We start from the raw sequence: 14,073 nt of genomic DNA on the forward strand, positions 1-14,073 counted from the left end.
CACTTTATTGTTTTTAAAGAATTACTTCTTTGGGTTACCCGGGAAAAATTCAAATGTCAAATCTACAAGCATACTAAGAACTCAAAACACTGTTGAGAGACAATAGGGAAATGAATTTTCATCTAGAAATCAAGAGACACAGGTTCTTATCATATTTTAACATCAGGATTACATGTGTGACACTAGGAAAATCAGTTCTTCTGGTTTTCAGGTTCTTCCTTTACAAAACAGAATGGTTGGACTAAATAATCAATGCAAAAATATTTCGATATTGTCACAGTCATGTTTAATGGCCATTGGATATTGTAGAACAAGAATTATAGAAGGGAAGTGGTAATTGTTACATTTACCATAATGAATAATCATATCCTTGGGCTTATATAAGGATCAGAGTTCAAATAAAATTTTAAGACTGTTGAAATCAATTATTTTAGCTCTTCTACTTTCATTTTCTTTTCTATGATTATGTAATCTCATGAATTATGATTAATTTATGAATAGTAGACAATATATTATGCTATGCCACTGTAGTGGAAACATAGACTCTAAATAGATTTTTCTAATGGCAAGATGAACATAACCAAAGACCGATGTTTGAATTCATATGGCTTTCTTACATGTAGAAATTGCCTTCTAAGAAAATTAGCTCAGCCCCATTTGAATCAAACTTTGGAATGTGTGGTAAGATCCAAGGGAAAGTTTTACCACTGCAGAGTCCAAATTTTGCTGACTAGAACTCTGCCACAGTACCTCCTGATTCAGAAAAGAACAAACAGTGTACAGACTAAACACTGCTGAAGTAGTCATTTTCATTAGCTCGATTTTCATCTCACCCTGAATTGACCCTGGAGCTCTATTTATACTTAAACTTTAAGTATAATTGTGAACATATGGTAAATGAGGAATACATGAACCTCAGTAAATTTACAGAGTCAGCTATGTGAAAACAGATTCTTAGAGGTCAGACTAAACTAATATGTAAATCCGTAATGGTTTTCACCTCCGGAAATAGAGGTTATTCTTTCCCTCAAAATAATTACCATCATTCTAGCTTTAAAAGTATGCATTGTTATTGCTTTGTAAGACAAGCTGATTTCAAATCTTGCTTTTCCTCTGTTTTTTAATCCTTATTATAGTATTTTTATGTTGCTCTATTCTCCTTTTAAAATGTTTCTATTTTCTTAATGCAGAAACAATTGATCTTGATGGAACAATCTTGTTTTTATATAAAATTTCAAGCTGGTGATGACATGTATAAAAGGAAAAGTGCTGCAGGCAGTAAATGCTGTTCAGTTTGCATTCCATTACATCAACATATCTAAATGATCCTCTTTAGCCCAGTAAGTTCCTATACTGTACTTACTCTTTCCAAAATGTTTTCCATTTCTTTAAAATCCAAGTTGATGATAACTCTTTCAAAGGGCAGAATTCAAGTAAATATTGTAAAGGAATAAAGACTTTGCAATGACCTTTCTATATGTGATTATACAATGCAATCCCAAATTATTTGAAGAGCTAAAGATTAGGCACTAAGCTGGGAGTTGAATGAGGAGACCTAAGTCAACAACGATAATTTACCTTTTATTTTTTAATGTAGAACGTATTTGAAGTATCACGTATATTTTTCTCTATGTTGCTATTTAATACTAATAACACTTGCCCATGACTAATTTATTTTTTGACTGGCAATTCAATTATGAATAAGCCAACAAGATTATCTCATACTTCAAAGGAATAGCCATTTTCCTAACAGTCTTTGTATTATCTGATGTATATTTAGGGAAATTATCACACTAGCTTACCACCAGTTATAGTATTATTGATATAAAAAATTAAGACCACATGGAGAATGATTACCGAAAAGTAACTACAAGACATTTGAGGTTAGCTGTAATGGAATTATTAAATGAAAACCAAAGAAAGTATTTGATTTAGATCAGGCAATTAGAATCTTCTCGACTCAAAGCTCCAACCTCATTTTATTCGATAATAAAACATTAAAGTAACTAATTAGTAGTTCCAAACACATTTGCTAAAAATCTAATCATGTTTACATTTTAACGAAACTGTGGCTTCCGTGCTCTTCCAGATTTGGTGTCCAGATACTTTATGCAACTCCTCAATTATCTAGCAAAGCAACTGACAACTAATCAAGACAAGGTGTAGGAGACTATAACACAATTGGAGAGCACATGCAGTTCTGAGGTAGAGAAACAGAATGTTAAGACTAATAAGACATCTAGCATGGTTCTTGGAACAGTGGGAGACAGATTGTTTGTTGCTTGATTGTAAGATTGATGCAATGACAATGTATGAATGGCTGACTCCATTTGGCTAACTAGTATAACCCCGCGTGTAATGCAAACACATTCGATCACAATGGGTTACTATAAAGGCCAGTACCAAGGCGAAAACACAAATTAGAAAGACATCTGAGCAGCATGTGAATTATAATGTTAAAGATTTCACTTTTGAGTTATTTCATTTATTGAAGAATAAATAGGTTTATTCACGTCTGGATTTATTTTGCTTACTAGCTTAGCCACAGATACCCATAATGCTTGTCAATCAACTATGCTGGTTCTCTGTGGCCATCACAGCGAATATTTTTATGAAAAATACTGTGAAACAGATGCACACATAATAGGAGCATAATGGTAAGAAAACCATTTCTGCCACCTAAAACTATTCTACAGAGAGATTCTTGACTTTTAATAACATAAAGAGAGAGGATTCCATAAGCTTTAATTCATATAGTATTTATATTTTATTCATACTTACAAAAGGGATTATATTGAGTATTTAGAATTCTTACACAAGATTATAATGTTTCTATAAGCATTGCATTTTGAATTCTATGCTGAATAGATATTTGCAAACAGTGATGACGCATATTAAACTATAATTTATATTTTTTTCCAATTTTCCATTATGAATTCTCTTTGTAACTTATTATAATGCCTTAAAATGTCCTAAGCGAAGATCATTATTATACAACGTAACAAAGATTTTCTGCTTCAGAAGAAACTAGTCTCTCTTTTTTTTCTGAATGTAGAATATCTGGTCATTATTCTTTATAATATATGCTTAAATTCTTTTGTTCGGTGAATGTTCTTAAGTACCACATTAGTCCTGTATTTACAGTGTCTGTAAATAAATGTTTGGGAAATGAATGAGATTCTTACTTAAAGCAATTTTTTCTTTCATTTGAGTTTTGCATTTTCTACCTATAGTGTTCTTGTGCAATTATACTTCCCTTACTAGATTTGCTTTCTTTTTCAATTTGCTTTCAGTGATCTGCTTTCTGATTTAACAATTTGGATAGAAATTAGGAGAACGGTAAGATGGTGGCCTGATAATTTATGATAATTCCACATTCCTTGCAGAAAATTTAAAGAGTAATTGAACATGCTTGGCGCATAGTAGGTATATGTCAGGAGCATCTAAGACTGCATTCTTTTTTGTTCTCGAAGTATTTATAGTTTTAAAGTTAAAAATGAACTCTGTGATTTTGTATACACTAACTTTTAAAAGTATCTAAAAAATATATCAGTTTGCCTCACTAAGATTGCACCATTACCTACCAATTCATTTATCAATTTTTACTCGCCTTCAGCCTTATTCTTTTGACTGTACTTTATTACTAATAAAGTTCTTAATATTTACTCTTTATTTAAAGAGACATTTCTGTAAGTAAAAAGATCCCAGGACTGAAAATATGCAATTTCAGAAAAATATATATCAAAATGTTTTAAGTTGAGCAACAGTAATACCAATTAAATTAGCATTTAGGAGAAATCTCGTCAAACTGATAGAAATTATAGGTAAAGATATAGCAACAAATACTATCAAAAAATACATTTTGAAAATTAACAGCAATTTAAAAAAGTAATGTACACTAAAACAAATTAAAAGTAAATTTAATAAAGCAGTTAATGTTGATAAAACAAAATATTGCTTAAATTGATCCAAAAACAGAGGTTAATTTTTGGTGCTTGTTCTTTCCAAAAAACTAAAAATAAAATATTACACAAATGTCTAGTAATAAAAATCACAGGGAACTGAAAAAACAAAACACAAATAAAATTAGGAATAAAAAAGGAAATGAAATTGTAATGTAGTAGAAATTGAAATATATGTAAAACAATAACCAGGATGGATTGCATGCTAATACATTCAAAGACTTAAATGTAACTGATAGTTTTACAGGAATATATTAATTAATAATTTTAACTCATGAATTTATAGCAAACAAATAAAATATAGCCATTAAATAAATTGAATTTGTAGTAAAACAGTTTTATAAAGGACACTTTTTATTGGTATGTTTACCAGTCCAGGAGGCAGTTAGTTTCTGTTTTACACAAAATATTTCACAAAAAGTGGGAAAGATATCTAACTTATTTTTATACCAAAATTGGAAAAAATACAAGAAATTTGCAAACATTTTTTCAGTTAAAAATTTGAATACAAAATATTTTCAGACAAAATGAAGCAGAGTACTAGAATTTATATATCAGGATAAAGTAGTACAAATACCGTGAACATAACATTCACCATCACATAAATTTATCAGTGTAATTCACCTCATGAACATAAATATTTTACCAAATGCAACCACTCTTCTTAATTTAAGAAAAAAAGACAGGCAAAACAAAAAACTTGGTGAATTAGGGGTAGATGAGATATATTATCTGCTGAAAAATTGTAGCAAATACACTTTTATATGTTTTGTATATTTGCACTTACTGTTTTCTTTTTTAACTAATTTATATATCTTTAAAATGATAATATTGATTTTCACATTTCCAAGGTAGATGTGTTTGTGTGTCTATGTGCCTGTGCGTGTCTGTATGTGCATACACATATATTTGTGGGTTTGTGTGTGTGTGACAGGAATAAAAAATCAGAGAGAGAGAAAGTACCAAAAACTGGCTACCTCTAGAATATACACTGAGATTGGCAAGAGAGAAGGGTGTGTTGGAATTTTCTTATTTTATTGTGTACAATATTTAATGTTTGTATATTTATACAATATACAGATATTATTTTCTTTATTTTGTTTTGGAAACTTGTGAGTTGTTTGTTTCTGGACTCTTTTAAAAACTTTTAAGTTGAAGGGTACAAGCGCACGTTTGTTACATAGGTATCGTGGGGGTTTGTTGTACAGATTATTTCATCACTCAGGTATTAAGCCTAGTGCCCATTCGTTATTATTCTGATCCTTTCCCTCCTGCTACCTTCCACTTTCCAATAGGCTACCGTGTTTGTTGTTTCCCTCTATATGTCCATGAGTTCTCATCATTTATTAGGTTGGTGCAAAAGCAATTGCAGTTTTTGTCATTAAAAGTAAGAGTTCCCACTTATAAGTGAGAACATATGGTATTTGGCTTTCTGTTCCTGCATTAGTTTGCTAAGGATAATGGCCTCCAGCTCCATCCGTGTTCCTGAAAGGACATGATCTCATTCATTTTTTATAGCTGCGTACTATTCCATGATATATATGTACTGCAATTTCTTTTCCAGTCCATAATTGATGGGCATGTAGGTTGATTCCATGTCTTTGCTATTGTGAGTAGTGCTGCAGTAAATATGTGCATGCATGTGTCTTTATAATAGAATGATCTATATTCCTTTGGGTATATTCCCATAATAGGATTACTGGGTCAAATAGTAATTCTGTCTTTTGGTCATTGAGGAATCACCACACTGTCTTCCACAGTGGCTGAAGAAGACATTTATGTGGCCAACAATCATATGAGAAAAAAGGAGCAGTATCACCGATTAGTAGAGAAATACAAATCAAAACCACAATGAGATAACATCTAACACCATCAGAATGCCTATTATTAAAAATCAAAAAAATAAAAGATGCTGGCGAGGTTGTGGAGAAGCGACACTGTTGGTGGGAGTGTAAACTAGAAAAGTCTATTTCTGATGTATTGAAAAATCATGATTCAGACTATGGCAGTCAGAAAGCCAGTCCCTGTATTATAGTAAATTTATCATGGAATCGCCTTTCTAGGAAGAGTCTTGGGAGGCAACATGATAGCCGCCTCCTGGTGATATTTGACTTGACTGTTGGGTACACATGACTTTTGTTCTGTGATTTCACCTTTGGTATTTAATAAATATTATGATAGAATGGTGAAATTTTGATTTGTACAACAAAATATATTGAAAAATTATGGCATTCAGCAATAAATTAATATGTCTATTTTTCCTACATTCAAGAAACTTAATTGTTCTGAAGTGCTCAAATGTGAAAATAGCTAGATGAAAATACAGGTGAAAATTTGCCTCATCTCTGGATGAAAATCACTTTCTGCGCATAAAAGTAACAAAACAGGGTTGAGCGCGGTAGCTCACACCCGTAATCTCATCACTTTAGGAAGGCAAGGCGGGCAGATCACTTGAGCTCAGGAGTTTGAGACAGCCTGGACAACATAGTGAAACCCTGTCTCTACTAAAAATACAAGAAATTAGCCGGGCATGGTGGTGCATGGCTGCAGTCCCAGCTACTCAGGAGGCTGAGGTGGAAGAATCACCTGAGCCTGAGGAGGCAGAGGTTGCAGTGCACCGAGATCCCGCCGCTGCACTCCTGTCTGGGTGACAAAAGTGAAACTCTGTCTCAATAATAATAATAAGAAGAAACATAAAAAGTTAATAGATTTTACCTCAACACATTACAATTTTATCTAAATATCAAAAAGTTAAAACTACAGCTGAAAAAAATATTAACTATTAAAAAATAAGGAAATAAGATAGTATCTATAGCAAATGAACATTCAAAAGAAAATGTCAGGCCGGGCTCTGTGGCTCAGGCTGTAATCCCAGCACTTTGGAAGGCCGAGGCAGGAGTATCACTTGAGGTCAGGAGTTCGAGACCAGTGTGGCAAACATGGTGAAACCTGTCTCTAATAAAAATACAAAAATTAGCCAGGTGTGGTGGTGGGCACCTGTAATGCCAACTAATTGGGAGGCCGAGGCATGAGAATCACTTGAACCTGGAAAGTGGAGATTGCAGTGAGCCGAGATTGCACCACAGCCCTCCAACCTGGGCAACAGAGCGAGACCCTGTCTCCAAAACAATAAAAATAAAAAGTCAAAACCCATTATTAATAGACAAAGACTGTAAAGGGACAATTCACAAAGGAAGAAATATGTAGGATTAATAAAATTATAAAAATGTGCCCAAGGTAGTAGTAAAATAAACACAACACAAAAATGAAATATCTTAACTGTCAAATCAGAAATAATTAACAACAATATTGATATTTAAAGATTGAATGAGGCAGGTAAAGTCTTACACTATTTGGAAAGTAAAATAGCAAACTTTTTAAGAAGCAATTTGTTGATATTTACTTAATTCTGTTGACCCATTCTTTATAAGGAAAAGAAAAGTGAGTTTTATGTCCTGCAAGAAAAACAGTTGCAATCTCAGGAAGTCATTCCAAAAGATACAAAAACTAAAGAGCAATATTAAACACGCAAATTTGTATTGCTAATATTTTGTTGGTACTAGTACCTCTGAAGTTGTCGCCAAGCTACTTTCAGAACAAATCTGGTGACAAATCTCACCTAATCTCCTTCTCCCTCTCCCTCTTCGTCTCCCTCTCCCTCTCTGTCTTTGGTAGTGAAAATGGTGAATGGGAGGTAAGAAACTGTTCTCTCAGTGGAATACACACACAGGGCATGCACGCACACACACACACACGTTGCAGTTTGGATTCTTTGGGACAATTGGAGGCCACGTCTAAATGTCTAGGTTTTTGACAGTGTGCTCTAGAGAATAATTAATTTTCTTAATGAGTTCTCTTCTTCCTGCTCTCTTAGCTTGTTTCTCCTTTCTTCTGTTCTGGTCAATTCATTGTAGCACATAGCACATTCTCATAACCAAATATCAAACATGATTTTAGCAAGAGAAATTAAAGTATTTGAGTCTTAACACACAGTATTATAATTCTTCCTTAGCGATAATTTCTTCTGGAATTACTATACTTGTGGTGTTTGCCAAGGGCATGCCTATGGGGAACATGAACTAAGGCAGTAGATTTAACTTTAGGTGACTGTAGAAGTAACTAGTAACTTTTATGCCACGTGAAATATTTACATGGTTAAAACAAGCTCTCTCACATCAAGTGTTAGGCCTCTCTGTGGGCATTCCTAGAACATGTGGATTCCTCATTTCTTACGGGTTTCATCTCCCAAAAGAAAAAATATTGTACGTGTTTATATAAGAATTTAGATATATTAGCGTACAATCATCCTTTGGGACCCTTGAGAGGATTGGCTCCCGGACTACTTGAAGATAGCAAAATTTACAGATGCTCAAATTTCTTATATACTTATCTCTATCCTGGGACTGCAAGAAAAATGGAGTAAGCACACCATTGACTGGAATGACCGTGAGACCATACATGACAAGGCATGTACAATAAGGATACTTTTAATGTGACATTCAGTCATTAAGAACTCCATCTTGGAAGCCTTAATAAGTCTCAGAATCTATTCAAGGAGTTCAATATGTATTGACTTGTTTTATCCTCACAATGCCACAAAGATAAAGGTACATTTATTATCCTTATTTTAAAGCTAAGAAGATTGAGTTACAGAGAGTTTTGCTTGCCCAAGTTCACCCAGATCTTAAGTGACAGAGCAGGATCCAAATCCAAAAGCTTTGTTTAATATACTGATATCTGACTTCATTTCAATGAAGGTATGTGCCCATCTATCCAACTGCAGTTAATTTGCATTTATTTTTAAGTAAAGATTTTGTAAAATTTATTATCTGGTTGATTATAAGAGCAGTTGATGAATCACTATTTTAAAATCTTCATAGTTTCCATAAATAAGCTAATTTCCTTTAGCTGCTTTATACTGGAGATTTCATAGAAGGCAAAGAGTTGCCAGCACAGCGCCCTCTTTTATGTATACTTAACCCAGAATGTAGGACAAGTTTGAAAATCAAGGTGCTCAGAGTGCGTTTCTGGAACCTCTTCACTGAGCAGCTTCCGTGCGTGGAAGAACTATGACCTGAACAACAGGAGTATCTGTGATAAGAGGGAGGCTGTGTAAACCTTTCCCTTCTGTGTATGGACACAAAACCAGGTCTCGTTTGCCAGTAGATGTTGACACTGGTGAGTGAGATAACAAGGAGGGAGTTACCCCTCGCTCCTGCCTCTCCAGTATCTCATCTCTAACGTGATTATTATAGCAGTGGTCTAAAATTCTTTCCAGTTAGAAAATTTATGCCCTTAAGTTGCTGTGAATATTCTCACTGAATCTCAAACATTCGTAGTCAGAGACTTTTAAAAGGCAACCCCTTGGCACTCCAAGATTGTTAAATTCAATAAAATGCTTACCATGAATTCTAAAACTGTTGCCAATGTGCCATTCAGATATTTACAAAATTTTCTCTTGACTTGAATAGAAAATACCTTACTTCTAAATTGAGATCGTTTGCTTTTGCTATCAGAAAAAAAAAAATGTTAATGGGAATTAAGGAAGTAATAAGAGGGGAGGGGAAGAGAGAAGGAGAGAGAGGGATAGGGAGCTGGAGAGATAGTGCTCGTTCATAGCATTGCAGAACAAAGCTAAATGCTATCTATGACAGAGTAAGGTTTATATGGCTATCGCTTCCCATTGAAGTTACAGGTTTCATTTATTCAAAATGTTTTTAAAGCAGTCAGGTATTCAGCCAGCCCAAATAATAAAAAAAAAGTATATCTTCCTCAAAGAATGAATTTGATTCTGATTAATGAATAGCAGAGAGCTAGCTAATTTTATTTTTATACTAAATTTCACAGCGTTGAACACTCTTGATAGAAAAATCAATCATGTAAAATACCTCCTGTCTTCAGGAATAGAATATCTAAAGTGCTTCTGAAAAGAAAGGCATTAGATTTTAAATAATTGAAAACAATTTTTTCAGACAATTCATCTTCTTTAGAATTGTTTACCGAATAAAGGCTTAGAATAAAAACGACAGTACATGTGAGAATTATCTTTCCAGGAAAGGATCCTTTCAGGAAAGGATCAAGGAGAGAATACAAAAGGGTAGCATAGAAGGGATTTGAAACTGTCATGATGACAGATAGGGCAAAATTTAGATAGTAGAAAATATATAGTCATTGATACTGTTTTGTTTCTGTTTGTTTGAAAATATGGAGAGGTAGACATGTTTGGAAGTGATTGTAATACAACTTGAAGATAATTTGATAATGAAGGAAAAAGTGCTAGGCAGTAAGAATGATGGGCATGATGAAATGAACAAGAATTATTTTTGTCTCAGAAAAGGAGGGAAGAGTGAAAAGAAAGGCAGGAAAGTAATTTCAGTGGTTTTAATATCAATTTTAAAAAACACATTTATACTTTCAGGAGTGAAAATAAAGGAGACATGACTTCAGGGATCTTCTCATAACTGTTCCTTCTGGTGCTGCTGTTAAATAATCAAATTTCACCACATTTCTGCCTAACAGTAATAGTGAGGGCAGTGACCCATGCCTAACAGCAAACTGTAAACTATCAAAGTTCAGAAAACACTCAACTAAGTCACAGAATGTCTATTAGGAACATTGGTTACAAATTATTTGAAACTGGACCTAATTTTAATAAAAAGACTCCAAATAAGTTATATTACTCGAATTTGTTGATTTTTAAGTATTTTAATTTCTAAAATTATTTTATCTCCTAATTAATTAAAGAATATAATTTGATATTATAATTTCTAAATTCCAACTCAGATGCACATGAAATACGGCAGTATGACAAACTTCAGTATTGTAAGAACTCAGCTACATCTATATGAAATTTAAACTGTTCTGAGCATATTCTGGAAGCATTTTCTGTGAAAAAAATTAACATTTTAGTTCTCAACAAAACATTCATTTCAATATATAGAAAAGTAGACAATATTATTCAAGTGATTTTTTTCATTCTTCTTGATAGCAGGAGTATAATGATTGCCTTGTTAATAAAATCACTTTAACAATGTTACTTCTTAACGTTGTAGAAACTGCAAATAAAGTATCATATGTAAAGTACCTGGTACAGTACTTGGTATAGCATAATTATTTAATGATTGGTTGATAAATCCATTATTTAATATTAGCTTCATTTTATTCATTCATCTACTTATCTATACACAATTTACATATATACAAAGCATATATAATTAAATATATACATATATGTACATGTGTAGACACACATATGTAGATTATTTTAGTCTGAACCTGTGAAAGGGCACTGAATAATTCTGTTGCATATATATTTTCTGTGTTGAATTTCTTCGTAGGAAAATATTTAGGTCCTAAGTATCAAGGGCTGCAATCATTCGCTCTATGCTCTCCCTGTCCCAAATGCCTGGCACGTAGTACATGCTCTTATCAATATTTATGAATTGACTTTGAAAATGAATGCAGTGTTCTGAAGAGGCACATTTCCTTTAGGTATGTTAATGTTCTTCGTATATACTTAATACCATGGTGTCTTACTGGCTTTCCTGCATTTTTCCCATGACCTTATCAGTGTATGTCCCATATATTACAGCCACACCCATCATAGTTTTGCAGATAGAGCTTTTCTTTCTGAAGTTTTGTCATCCGTTTGTTCATAGAGTCTTCATTTTCTGTAATTTTTTTTCACCTAAAAGTTGCCACAGTCCTTCTCATTATTTGTATTGCATTAGCTTCCTTTTGTATAATTATTTAACTTTTGGGGTAATTATCTCTAATTTCTTAATAGACTGAAATGGAGAACAAATACTGTGACCCATATTCCTTTATTACAATTTATATTATTATTTATTACATTTATTTTTATTTTCTCCAACAAAAGCTCAATAAATATTTAATGTCTTGGGAAGTTTCCCAAAACAGAAAATTATTTCTCAATAATATACAATGGTGTGGGGAAATTGTCACTCTCATATACTGCTTGTGGGCAGTAAATTTAGTTTAGTTAAAGAAATACCATTAGATAGGCCTCTGTGAAAACCTCTGCCCCTTTTCATCTCAGCTACTGTGAGAAGTTTCGCCATTTGTTCTTATGGCAAAGAATGCATAATCCTAGCACTTAACTGTGTCTCTCAATACCTCTGAAATTTCTTTGAGAATGAGGACAGAGAAATGTTCTTGTTCAGTGCAATCCCTATATAGCATTCACCGAATTCATGTCTGTTAAGTGGATTCTAAAGTTACAGAAATTTTCTGCTTAATTTTTTTATTATCTGCTATTACATTAACAAGAAATATTCTAAGATCATATGATGTTATCATGGAGTGATGAAAATAGTTATTTTCTAACACATGGACTTTTTGTTAACCTCAATATTCCTTATTTTATGCAGTAAAAATCATCTGAATGTATATAATTTTTTCTTTGTTTTGGGGAATAAATTCTACTCTAAATTCAACTTTCTATGTCTTACTATGACTAGTAAATACAAGATAATGAAATTTTTCTCCTGACTAGAAGAAATAATTTTATGCCAATCTAAACACAGCACCCATCTAGAGGGGGCAAACTGATTTCCTCACATATACCAACACTGCCTGACAGCAAAAAGTTTAGTTCCAATCTGTCAACATGTTTATCTAAAAAACAGTATCTGTATAATTATTTGTGCATTTTGCTGCATTTTCTTAATAAAAATGATTAACAGTAGTGACAAGAAGTATATCTCATAAACTGAATGCAAATTAAACAAAAATAAAAACACTGTGTTTCTCAAAATGGCTAGCCCTAGTTAGAAGGTGCTTGGGATTTAATCCCTCCATCTGTGAAGGAAAAGAAATGAATTGTTAAATGTATGTGAAGTATTATACTAAAGAACTATTATCAATAATTGTGTCTAAAGTTTAATTAAGGAGGTTGTAACATTTTAAGTGCTTTTAAAACGAAACCATGTTCATAGCTTCCAATTCAGTTGTTCAATGTTAACTATTCTTCCAAGAAAAATTTCAAGAACCCATTAATATTGAAACTGACTATACAAATCCAGATTATTATCTTAGTCTAGCCTCAAGTTAAAAGTAAACCCTGGGCAACCCCTTAACATACAACTAAATAATATTCAGAATATTATTCAGAATGAATAAATGTGGAGTAGACAACTAAATAAATGTTTGACTATGTAAATAAATTAATGAGAAAATAAAAAAATAAACAAAAGTCTGGCTTTTCCCACAATTGGGAGCAATTTGATTATACTTACTCAAAAGGGGTAAGATGTGGGGTCCGCACATAACCTACCTTATAAAGCCATCCTAAATTTTCCTAGAAAACATGAAGAGCTTGTTCTTATGTTGATACATAGGAACTTACATGTACCCCCATTTTAGCATATATTAGCTTGAATTGTAACTGTTTTCAAGTCTTTCTTTTTTCCTTTTTTTTCCTCCTAAGACGATGGATATTTTGTGAGAGGAGCCAACTCTGCATTTCTTTTTTTTTCATTATAACTTTTATTTTAGGTTCAGAGGTGTATGTGCAGGTTTATCATACAGGTAAACTGCATGTCCTAGGGGTTTGATGTACAGATTATTCCATCATTCAGATAGTAAGAATGGTATCCAGTCGGTATTTTTTCTAACCCTCTCCCTCTTACCCGCCTCCACTCTCAAGTAGGCCGTGTTGTCTGTTGTTCTGCTCTTTGTGTCCATGTTTTCCTGTTTGGCCTCCACTTATAAGTGAGAACATGAGATATTTGATTTTCTGTTTCTGCATTAGTTTGCTTGAGATAATGACCTCCAGTTCCATCCATGTTACAGCAAAGAACATGATCTCATTCTTTTTTTCTGGTGGTGTAATATTCTATGGTGTATATATATATATATACCATTTTTTTTTAAATCTAGTCTACCATTGATAGGTATTTAGGTTGATTCCATGTCTTTGCTGTTGTGAATAGTGCTACAATGGACATAAGGATGCATGTGTCTTTATGGCAGAGCAATATATATTCTTTTGGGTATATATCCTGTAATGTGATTGCCGGGTCAAATGGTTAATTCCGTTCCAGATTCTTTGAGAAATTGTCACACTGCTTTTCAGAGTAGCTGGACTAAT

The 14,073-nt window shown here is 32.9% G+C and overlaps 1 long non-coding RNA gene across 1 annotated transcript in view; it reads left to right on the forward strand.

Moving 5' to 3' along the window:
* Positions 1-1,187: 1,187 nt before the first annotated feature.
* LOC101179570 overlaps positions 1,188-14,073 on the forward strand; it is a 29,027-nt gene continuing 16,141 nt past the window's right edge. The window contains exon 1 of the long non-coding RNA XR_177825.2: positions 1,188-1,340. This is a non-coding gene — a long non-coding RNA (uncharacterized LOC101179570). The remainder of the gene's footprint in view (positions 1,341-14,073) is intronic.

This window comes from Nomascus leucogenys, chromosome 1a (genome assembly GCF_006542625.1).
Source record: "Nomascus leucogenys isolate Asia chromosome 1a, Asia_NLE_v1, whole genome shotgun sequence".
Classification (NCBI taxonomy): domain Eukaryota; kingdom Metazoa; phylum Chordata; class Mammalia; order Primates; family Hylobatidae; genus Nomascus; species Nomascus leucogenys.